Source organism: Zea mays, chromosome 8 (assembly GCF_902167145.1).
Source record: "Zea mays cultivar B73 chromosome 8, Zm-B73-REFERENCE-NAM-5.0, whole genome shotgun sequence".
In the NCBI taxonomy this organism is placed as follows: domain Eukaryota; kingdom Viridiplantae; phylum Streptophyta; class Magnoliopsida; order Poales; family Poaceae; genus Zea; species Zea mays.
The window spans coordinates 148,254,836-148,264,892 of record NC_050103.1 but is presented as its reverse complement, the minus strand read 5'-3'; positions in this window follow the sequence as shown (position 1 = coordinate 148,264,892).

Below are 10,057 nucleotides of genomic sequence, written 5' to 3'. Positions count from 1 at the left end.
GAAGGTTCTTGAACTCGGACCCGTTGTCGCTCCTTATCTTTTTCACTTTGAGCTCAAACTCATTTTGAGCCCTCCTGAGGAAGCGCTTGAGGGTCCCTTGGGTTTCAGACTTATCCTGCAAAAAGAACACCCAAGTGAAGCGGGAAAAGTCATCAACAATAACTAGACCATACTTACTTCCCCCTATGCTTAGATAGGCGACGGGTCCGAAGAGATCCATATGCAGCAGCTCCAGGGGTCTTGAAGTGGTCATCACATTCTTGCTGTGATGCGCTCCTCCCACCTGTTTCCCTGCTTGACAAGCTGCACAAGGTCTATCTTTTTCGAAATGAACATTGGTTAGACCTATCACATGTTCTCCCTTTAGAAGCTTGTGGAGGTTCTTCATCCCCACATGTGCTAAGCGGCGATGCCACAGCCAGCCCATGCAAGTCTTAGCCATTAAGCATGCATCTAGACCGGCCTCTTCTTTTGCAAAATCAACTAACTAAAGTTTGCCGTCTAATACACCCTTAAAAGCTAGTGAACCATCACTTCTTCTAAAGACAGACACATCTACATTAGTGAATAGACAATTATACCCCATGCTGCACAATTGACTAACAGATAGTAAATTGTAACCAAGAGACTCTACTAAAAACACATTGGAAATAGAATGCTCATTGGAAATTGCAATTTTACCTAACCCTTTTACCTTGCCTTGATTCCCATCACCGAATATGATTGAATCTTGGGAATCTTTATTCTTGACGTAGGAGGTGAACATTTTCTTCTCCCCCGTCATATGGTTTGTGCATCCGCTGTCGATAATCCAGCTTGAACCCCCGGATGCATAAACCTGCAAGGCAAATTTAGGCTTGGGTCTTAGGTACCCAACTCATGTTGGGTCCTACAAGGTTAGCACAAATCTTCTTAGGGACCCAAATGCAAGTTTTATCACCTTTGCATTTAGCCCCTAACTTCCTAGCAATTATCTTTCTATTCTTTCTACAAATTGCAAAGGAAGCATTCAAAGTATGATATATTGTAGAAAATTCATTTACTACTTTCCTAGGAGCATTATGAACTACATTTTTCCTAGGCATTTGGTGAACAACATTTCTTCTATCATGCATAACATGAGAACTAGAAGCAGTCATAGCATAAGAGTCATAAGCATGTGAATCAAAAACATCATTTCTAGTATGTCTTCTTTTATGATACAAAAAGGCATGGTTCCTCTTAGCGCTAGTAGCCATAGGGGCCTTCCCTTTCTCCTTGGCGGGAATGGGAGCCTTATGGCTTGTTAAGTTCTTGGCTTCCCTCTTGAAGCCAAGTCCATCCTTAATTGAGGGGTGTCTACCAACCGTGTAGGCATCCCTAGCAAATTTTAGTTTTTCAAAATCACTTTTGCTAGTCTTAAGTTGAGCATTAAGACTAGCCACTTCATCACTTAATTTTGAAATGGAAACTAAGTGTTCACTACAAGCATTAACATCAAAATCCTTACACCTAGTGCAAATTGTAATATTTTCAACATACGAGTTACTTGCTACTTCTAGTTTAGTAGTTAAATCTTTAATTTCACCTTTTAAAGAAGAAATGGTTTCATTACAAGTAGAAAGTTCACAAGAAAGTATTCCATTTCTTTTAACTTCTAGAGCAAGAGAATTTTGAGCACTAACAAATTTATCATGTTCTTCATATAAGAGATCTTCTTGTTTCTCTAAGGTTCTATCCTTTTCATTTAAGGCATCAATCAACTCATTAATCTTAGCTATCTTAGTTCTATCCAATCCCTTGAATAAACTAGAGTAATCAATTTCATCCTCACTAGATTCATCATCACTAGAAGAATCATAAGTATTAGCATTACGAGTGATTACCTTCTTTTCCCTTGCCATGAGGCAAGTGTGATGCTCGTTGGGGAAGAGAGCCGATTTGTTGAAGGCGGTGGCGGCGAGTCCTTCATTGTCGGAGTCGGACGAGGAGCAATCCGAGTCCCACTCCTTGCCTAGATGCGCCTCGCCCTTTGCCTTCTTGTAATGCTTCTTCTTTTCCCTCTTGTTTCCCTTTTCCTGGTCACTATCATTATCGGGACAGTTAGCAATAAAATGACCAAGCTTACCGCATTTGAAGCATGATCGCTTCCCCTTGGTCTTAGTCTTGCTCGGCTGTCCATTGCGACCCTTTAGCACCGTCTTGAATCTCTTGATAATGAGGGCCATTTCTTCTTCATTAAGACCGGCCGCCTCAATTTGCGCCACCTTGCTAGGAAGCGACTCCTTGCTCCTCGTTGCCTTTAGAGCAATGGGTTGAGGCTCGTGGAGTGGACCGTTTAATGCGTCGTCAACGTATCTTGCCTCCTTGATCATCATCCGCCCGCTCACGAATTTTCCAAGCACTTCCTCGGGCGTCATCATCGTGTACCTGGGATTCTCACGAATATTGTTCACGAGATGAGGATCAAGAACGGTAAAGGACCTGAGCATTAGGCGGACGACGTCGTGATCCGTCCAACGCGTGCTTCCGTAGCTCCTTATTTTGTTGATAAGGGTCTTGAGCCGGTTGTAGGTTTGAGTTGGCTCCTCTCCCCTTATCATGGCGAATCGTCCAAGCTCGCCCTCCACCAACTCCATCTTGGTGAGCATGGTGATGTCGTTCCCCTCGTGAGAGATCTTGAGGGTGTCCCATATCTGCTTGGCATTGTCCAAGCCACTCACCTTATTGTATTCTTCCCTGCACAAAGATGCTAAGAGAACAGTAGTAGCTTGTGCATTTCTATGAATTTGTTCATTTATAAGCATAGGGCTATCCGAGCTATCAAATTTCATTCCATTCTCCACAATCTCCCATATGCTTGGATGGAGAGAGAATAAGTGACTACGCATTTTGTGACTCCAAAATCCGTAGTCCTCCCCATCAAAGTGTGGGGGTTTGCCAAGAGGAATGGAAAGCAAATGCGAATTCGAACTATGTTGAATACGAGAATAATCAAATGAAAAGTTCGAATTGACCGTCTTTTTGTAGTCGTGGTCGTCGTCCTTTTGGGAAGAAGAGGACTCATCGCTGTCGTAGTAGACGATCTCCTTGATGCGTCTTGTCTTCTTCTTCTTCCCATCTTTTCGCTTGTGGCCCGAGCCCGAGTCATTGGACTTGTCATCCCTTGGCTCGTTGACGAAGGACTCCTTCTCCTTGTCGTTGATCACAATTCCCTTCCCCTTAGGATCCATCTCTTCGGGCGGTGAGTCCCTTTCTTGAAGAGAACGGCTCCGATACCAATTGAGAGCACCTAGAGGGGGGGTGAATAGGTGATCCTGTAAAAACTTAAACTTATAGCCACAAAACTTGATTAGGTGTTAGCACAGTTTATACCAAGTGGCTAGAGAGGAGTCAAAACACAATAACCACAAGAATCCAATCACAGAGATGACACAGTGGTTATCCCGTGGTTCGGCCAAGTACAAAACTTGCCTACTCCACGTTGTGGCGTCCCAACGGACGAGAGTTGCACTCAACTCCTCTCAAGTGATCCAATGATCAACTTGAATACCACGGTGTTCTTGCTTTTCTTTTCTCAATCCCGTTTGCGAGGAATCTCCACAACTTGGAGCCTCTCGCCCTTACAAAAGATGTTCACAGAGAATCACAGAGCAAGGGAGGGATTAGCAACTCACACACAACACAAAGATCACAGCGAATACGCACACACAAGACCCAGACTTGAGCTCAAAAGACTAGCACAATAGAACGGAGCTCAAATCACTAGAATGTCGAACAAGTGCGCGAGATTGATGTGTGAGTGATCAAGAGTGCTCAAAGAATGCTTGGATTTCTTCTCCATGCGCCTAGGGGTCCCTTTTATAGCCCCAAGGCAGCTAGGAGCCGTTGAGAGCACATCTGGAAGGCTATCCTTGCCTTCTGTCGTCGGGCGCACCGGACAGTCCGGTGCACACCGGACACTGTCCGGTGCCCGATTTGTTTCCATAAGAAGCGAAGCCGACCGTTGCCGACCGTTGCAGATCTGGCGCACCGGACAGTCCGGTGCACACCGGACAGTCCGGTGCACACCGGACAGTCCGGTGCTTCCTTCCGACCGTTGGCTCGGCCACGTGTCGCGCGCCGATCGCGCGGCCGACCGTTGGCCCGGCCGACCGTTGGCTCACCGGACAGTCCGGTGCACACCGGACAGTCCGGTGAATTTTAGCCGAAGTCGCCGGAGAAAAAAACCGAGAGCGGCCTCTTCGGCCGGGGCAGCCTGGCGCACCGGACACTGTCCGGTGCACCACCGGACAGTCCGGTGCCCCAGACCGAAACAGCCTGTTGGCTGTACACAGCCAGCTTTCTTCTCTTATTCTTCTTCCTGTTTCTAACACTTAGACAAGATGTTAGTACACAAAACTAATGTACTAAGGCTTAGAAACATACCTTTACTTGTGATTTGCACATTGTTCATCTATGGGCATATTTTCACATTTAAGCACTTGTGTTGACACTCAATCACCAAAATACTTAGAAATGGCCCAAGGGCACATTTCCCTTTCAGTGACGGATCAAGATTCAGGAACAGCAAATGGCTTCATCGTTTTCTTTCTTGTCTTGGGTTCGTTCAGTTATTAATTCACCCCCATGTCGCATGTATAGGTCGGCAAAAAAAGATTTTGTCTTGGGTTCTTTCTTATTGCATTTTACGCTTCCACTAAAAAGCAAGTGCCACATTCGTCGTTTTAAAACAGATCATTGATTTACGCTAAAATTCGTATCCATTTACGCTGTTTCGGATCACGTCTTACGCTTAAATCCACCTGACCTAGAACCCGAGCACGATCGGAGCGCGATTTTCACGTCGTAATTTAGGCCACATTCGTTGTTACGAAATAGATTGATGATGTCCGATAAAATTTGTACCCATTTACGCTGTTTGGTTCACGTTTTACGCTGAAATTTGACCAAGACAAAATCCGTGCACGATTGAACGTGATCAATCTACGCTGTTTTAGCTAATATAGGATTTACGTAAATTTCGTATTCATTTACGATGTTTTAGCTCACGTTTTACGCCGGAATCTGCCCTAGCCAGAACCCGCGCACGATTGGGTGCACGCGATTTTCACGCCGTAATTTTGGGCTTCGTTTGCTGTTACAAAACAGATATATGATTTACGCTAAAATTCGTACTCTCATTTACGTTGTTTTAGCTCACGTTTTACGCTGGAATCCGCCCGAGCAGAACCCGTGAACTGCGGCTATAAATTAAAATTTATTTCCTTCTACTAATGCTCCTCAAACTGTAACGGTCCCTTTATTTACGCGATTATGCAGCACGTCTTTCCTTATATCAAACCGGGCAAGTTTTATATAATGCATGGTTTATGCTATCATGTTACACAACGTTATGCAGTCGTAAACGGTTTATTTACGCATCGTTATGCAGTCGTTAACCGTCGCCAATATCACAGATACGAACATGGACGAGCGACTGTAAATGAGAATTTGTTTCCTCCTGTAACTGTGCCTTTATTTACGCGAACGTGGAGCACGTCTTTCCTTTTCTCAAACCGATGGATACTTAAATGTTGCATGGTTTACGCTATCATGTTACACAACGTTATGCAGTCGTAAACGGTGTACACATGGTAATATTCGTTCCCGTGATTCGTGGCCCAAAAGATTCCTTCTATGCGTGATTTATGCACATTTCTACATATATTTATGCGTACGTATATCGCCTGTCACGTCTCATCCGGGATTCGTGGCTATCATATGCATGGCTGACGCATGCTTGCGTACAGTGGGCCGACCGCGACCTGGTTGGCGTCATGGCTGGGGCTTCCCCCACTAACGGAAGCCCAGGGCTTCCATTACCTCTTCCCTATATATATATATATATATATATATATATATATATATATATATATATATATATATATATATATATATATACACTAGTTGAGTGCCCGTGCGTTGCAACAGAACCGTATAATAACACGATAACTTATGTATATGTGTGTTATATTGTTAGAGGTATGTATCCATGTGTTGCAACAGAAGTAAAAAATTTATATGAAACATTGATACGGAACGACAAAAATCACTATAATAAGTATGTGCCCGTGCGTTGCCACGAGAGTTAAAAATTAATGTAAAACATAGATACGGAACGATAAACATCACTATAATATATAAAATCTGTATGACAAATATCATCATAACTTTAATATTATATTGACGATACAAATATGTAATATTATTATAGATACGCCGACTTAAATGGAATGAACTAATGTCAAACGAACATTATAATATCATATAAATTATTTCTAAAAATCAATATAGAATTTCGAATAATAGACAAATATATCGATAGATATGCAATAGACCCAAACTAAACAGGCGCATAGCATCTTCAGTTTAGGTCCTCAATCTTGGTATCTCTTCCCTAGGTTGCTGCAGGCTGCTCAAAATACGGTAACAAACCCAAGTGAGTTCGATTAAATCCAATGCCACATGAGCAAAAGAACATGCAATCCATCATCACATGAACAAATTATGGGCCGAGTAAGTCAAACATGTTGTACATAAAAATTTTACCGAAGAGCAGAGGGTCAGCGAGGAGCTGAGGAGCGACATCTTCTTCCTTCGTCGGCAAGGAGCTGAGGAGCCAAGTAAGTCAAACATTCTGTAATGCGTCTGTGAAGAAGCTCTCAATCTCAGGCCATGTTTGAGTAGCAACAATCGAACATATAATAGAACCAACATTTGATCCTGCTATAATCCGAGGCAGAAGCTTATGCTCGACCAATGTTTTCACTACACCTACATGGAAAGACCCAGTGAAGCACCCCACTCAAGAGCAGCTGTCCTCCCAAAAGCATGTCTGGTCTCCTGGATAGAGGCAATCTTCTCTTCCAATAGCTATGGCAGATAACTACAGAAGTCCAGATCTTACAAGTGGAGGTAGTGCAACAGTCCAAGATCTTTTCTCTATAAAACCATGAGTCGTACAAGAATACTCAAAATGAGCAATCCTAGATTAACACCATATTAGCATTATTGTAACGGTCCAATATTTTTCTCTAGAAAACCATGAGTCATACAGGAATACTAAAAAATGAGCAATCCTAAGTTAACACCTTATTAACACTATTGTCTTAATGAGCAAGACTAAAAATGCAAAGATCCCATTTCTGAGCTGATTTCTTTGTTGTATAATTCTTTGAAGAGTTAATCTGTGACTTACATAGCCTTATAAGTTATAAAAACTATGAAATACATGTCCAATACTTTATACAGGTTTCTACACACAGAATACTGAGCTATCACTAACTACAGTTTCATCAACCAAGAAAAATTATGGTCAGCTATAGCTAAAAGAAGAGCAACAGGCCAACAAGTATTTACTTACCAACAGTTTGATCGTCCCAAAATCGCATGTCTCCCTGAGTTATATGTTAAGCTAAAAAATCCAGTCAAGTAAATTTTGCAAACTGAATGTGAAGAATATGGAAGTTAGTAGGTTGACGATAGAGGTAGTTTGTTTCAGTAGTGATAGTGAAAGGGAAATGTGCCCTTGGGCCATTTCTAAGTATTTTGGTGATTGAGTGCCAACACAAGTGCTTAAATGTAAATCTATGCCCATGAATGGACAAAGTGCAAATCAGGAGCAAAGGTATGTTTCCATGTCTTAGTACATTGGTTTTGTGTACTAATATACTTGTCTAAGTATCAGAAACAGGAAGAAGAAGAAAAGAGGGAAGTTGGCTGTGTTCAGCCAAGAGGCTGTTTCGGTCTGGAGCACCGGACTGTCCGGTAGTGCACCGGACAGTGTCCGGTGCGCCAGGCTGCCTCGAGCGAAGTGGTCGCTCTCGGGAATTCGCCGACGGCGTACGGCTAAAATTCACCGGACTGTCCGGTGTGCACCGGACTGTCCGGTGAGCCAACGGTCGGCCGGGCCAACGGTCGGCCGCGGAATCCGTGCGCGACACGTGGCCGAGCCAACGGTCGGAAGGGGGCACCGGACTGTCCGGTGTGCACCGGACTGTCCGGTGCGCCAACGGCTCCCAGATCTGCAACGGTCGGCTGCGCCATTTAAGGAAAGAAATCGGGCACCGGACAGTGTCCGGTGTGCACCGGACTGTCCGGTGCGCCCGACGACAGAAGGCAAGGATGGCCTTCCAGATTTGTTCTCAACGGCTCCTAGCTGCCTTGGGGCTATAAAAGGGACCCCTAGGCACATGGAGGAGTACACCAAGCAACCTTAGAGCATTCTTGATCATCCACACTCAGTCTTTGCGCATTCGTTTGTCATTTGCAGTGATTCGAGCTCCGTTCTAGTGAGAACTTTGAGATAGTCTTTTGAGCTCGATTCTTGGCCGTGTGTGTGCGCATTTTGCTGTGGATTTGTGTGTGTTGCTTCCCTCCCTTACTCCGTATTTCATTGTGAATCTCAAGTGTAAGGGCGAGAGACTCCAAGTTGTGGAGATTCCTCGCAAACGGGATATTGAAAGGAAAAGCATAACACTGTGGTATTCAAGTTGATCATTGGATCACTTGAGAGGAGTTGGGTGCAACTCTCGTCCGTTGGGACGCCACAACGTGGAGTAGGCAAGTTTTGTACTTGGCCGAACCACGGGATAAACCACTGTGTCTTCTCTGTGTTGATCTTTTGTGGTATTGTGTTTTGTTGAGACTCATCTCTAGCCACTTGGCATTAACTGTGCTAACGTTTAACCAAGTTTTGTGGCGATAAGTTTAAGTTTCACAGGATCACCTATTCACCCCCCCTCTAGGTGCTCTCAATTGGTATCAGAGCCGTTCTCTTCAAGAAGGGACTAATCGCCCGAAGAGATGGATCCTAAGGGGAAGGGAATCGTGATCAATGACAAGGAGAAGGAGTCCTTCGTCAACGAGCCGAAGGATGACAAGACTACTGACTCGGGCTCAGGCCACAAGCGCAAAGACGGGAAGAAAAAGAAGACAAGGCGCATCAAGGAGATCGTCTACTACGACGATAGCGATGAGTCTACCTCTTCCCAAAAGGACGACGACAACGACTACAGGAAGATGGTCAATTCGAACTTTTCATTTGATTATTCTCGTATTCCACATAGTTCGAATTCGCATTTGCTTTCCATTCCTCTTGGCAAACCTCCACACTTCGATGGGGAAGACTACGGATTTTGGAGTCACAAAATGCGTAGTCACTTATTCTCTCTCCATCCAAGCATATGGGAGATTGTAGAGAATGGAATGAAATTTGATAGCTCGGATAGCCCTATGCTTATAAATGAACAAATCCATAGAAATGCACAAGCTACTACTGTTCTATTAGCATCTTTGTGCAGGGAAGAGTACAATAAGGTGAGCGGCTTGGACAACGCCAAGCAGATATGGGACACCCTCAAAATCTCTCACGAGGGGAACGACATCACCATGCTCACTAAAATGGAGTTGGTGGAGGGCGAGCTTGGACGATTCGCAATGATAAGGGGAGAAGAGCCAACCCAAACTTACAACAGGCTGAAGACCCTTATCAACAAAATAAGGAGCTACGGAAGCACGCGATGGACGGACCACGACGTCGTCCGCCTAATGCTAAGGTCCTTTACCGTTCTTGATCCTCATTTGGTGAACAATATTCGTGAAAATCCTAGGTACACCAAGATGTCGCCCGAAGAAGTTCTTGGAAAATTTGTAAGCGGGCGAATGATGATCAAGGAGGCAAGGTACGTGGACGACGCATTGAATGGTCCAATCCATGAGCCTCAACCCATTGCTCTCAAGGCAACAAGGAGCAAGGAGGCGCTACCAAGCAAGGTGGCGCAAGTTGAGGCGGCCGGGCTAAATAATGAGGAGATGGCCCTCATCATTAAGCGCTTCAAGACGGCGCTTAAAGGTCACAAGGGACAGCCAAGCAAGACCAAGACAAAGGAGAAGCGCTCATGCTTCAAATGCGGTAAGCTTGGTCATTTTATTGCTAACTGTCCCGATAATGAAAGTGACCAGGAACAAGGGAGCAAGAGGGAGAAGAAGAAGGCATACAAGAAGGCAAAGGGCGAGGCACATCTAGGCAAGGAGT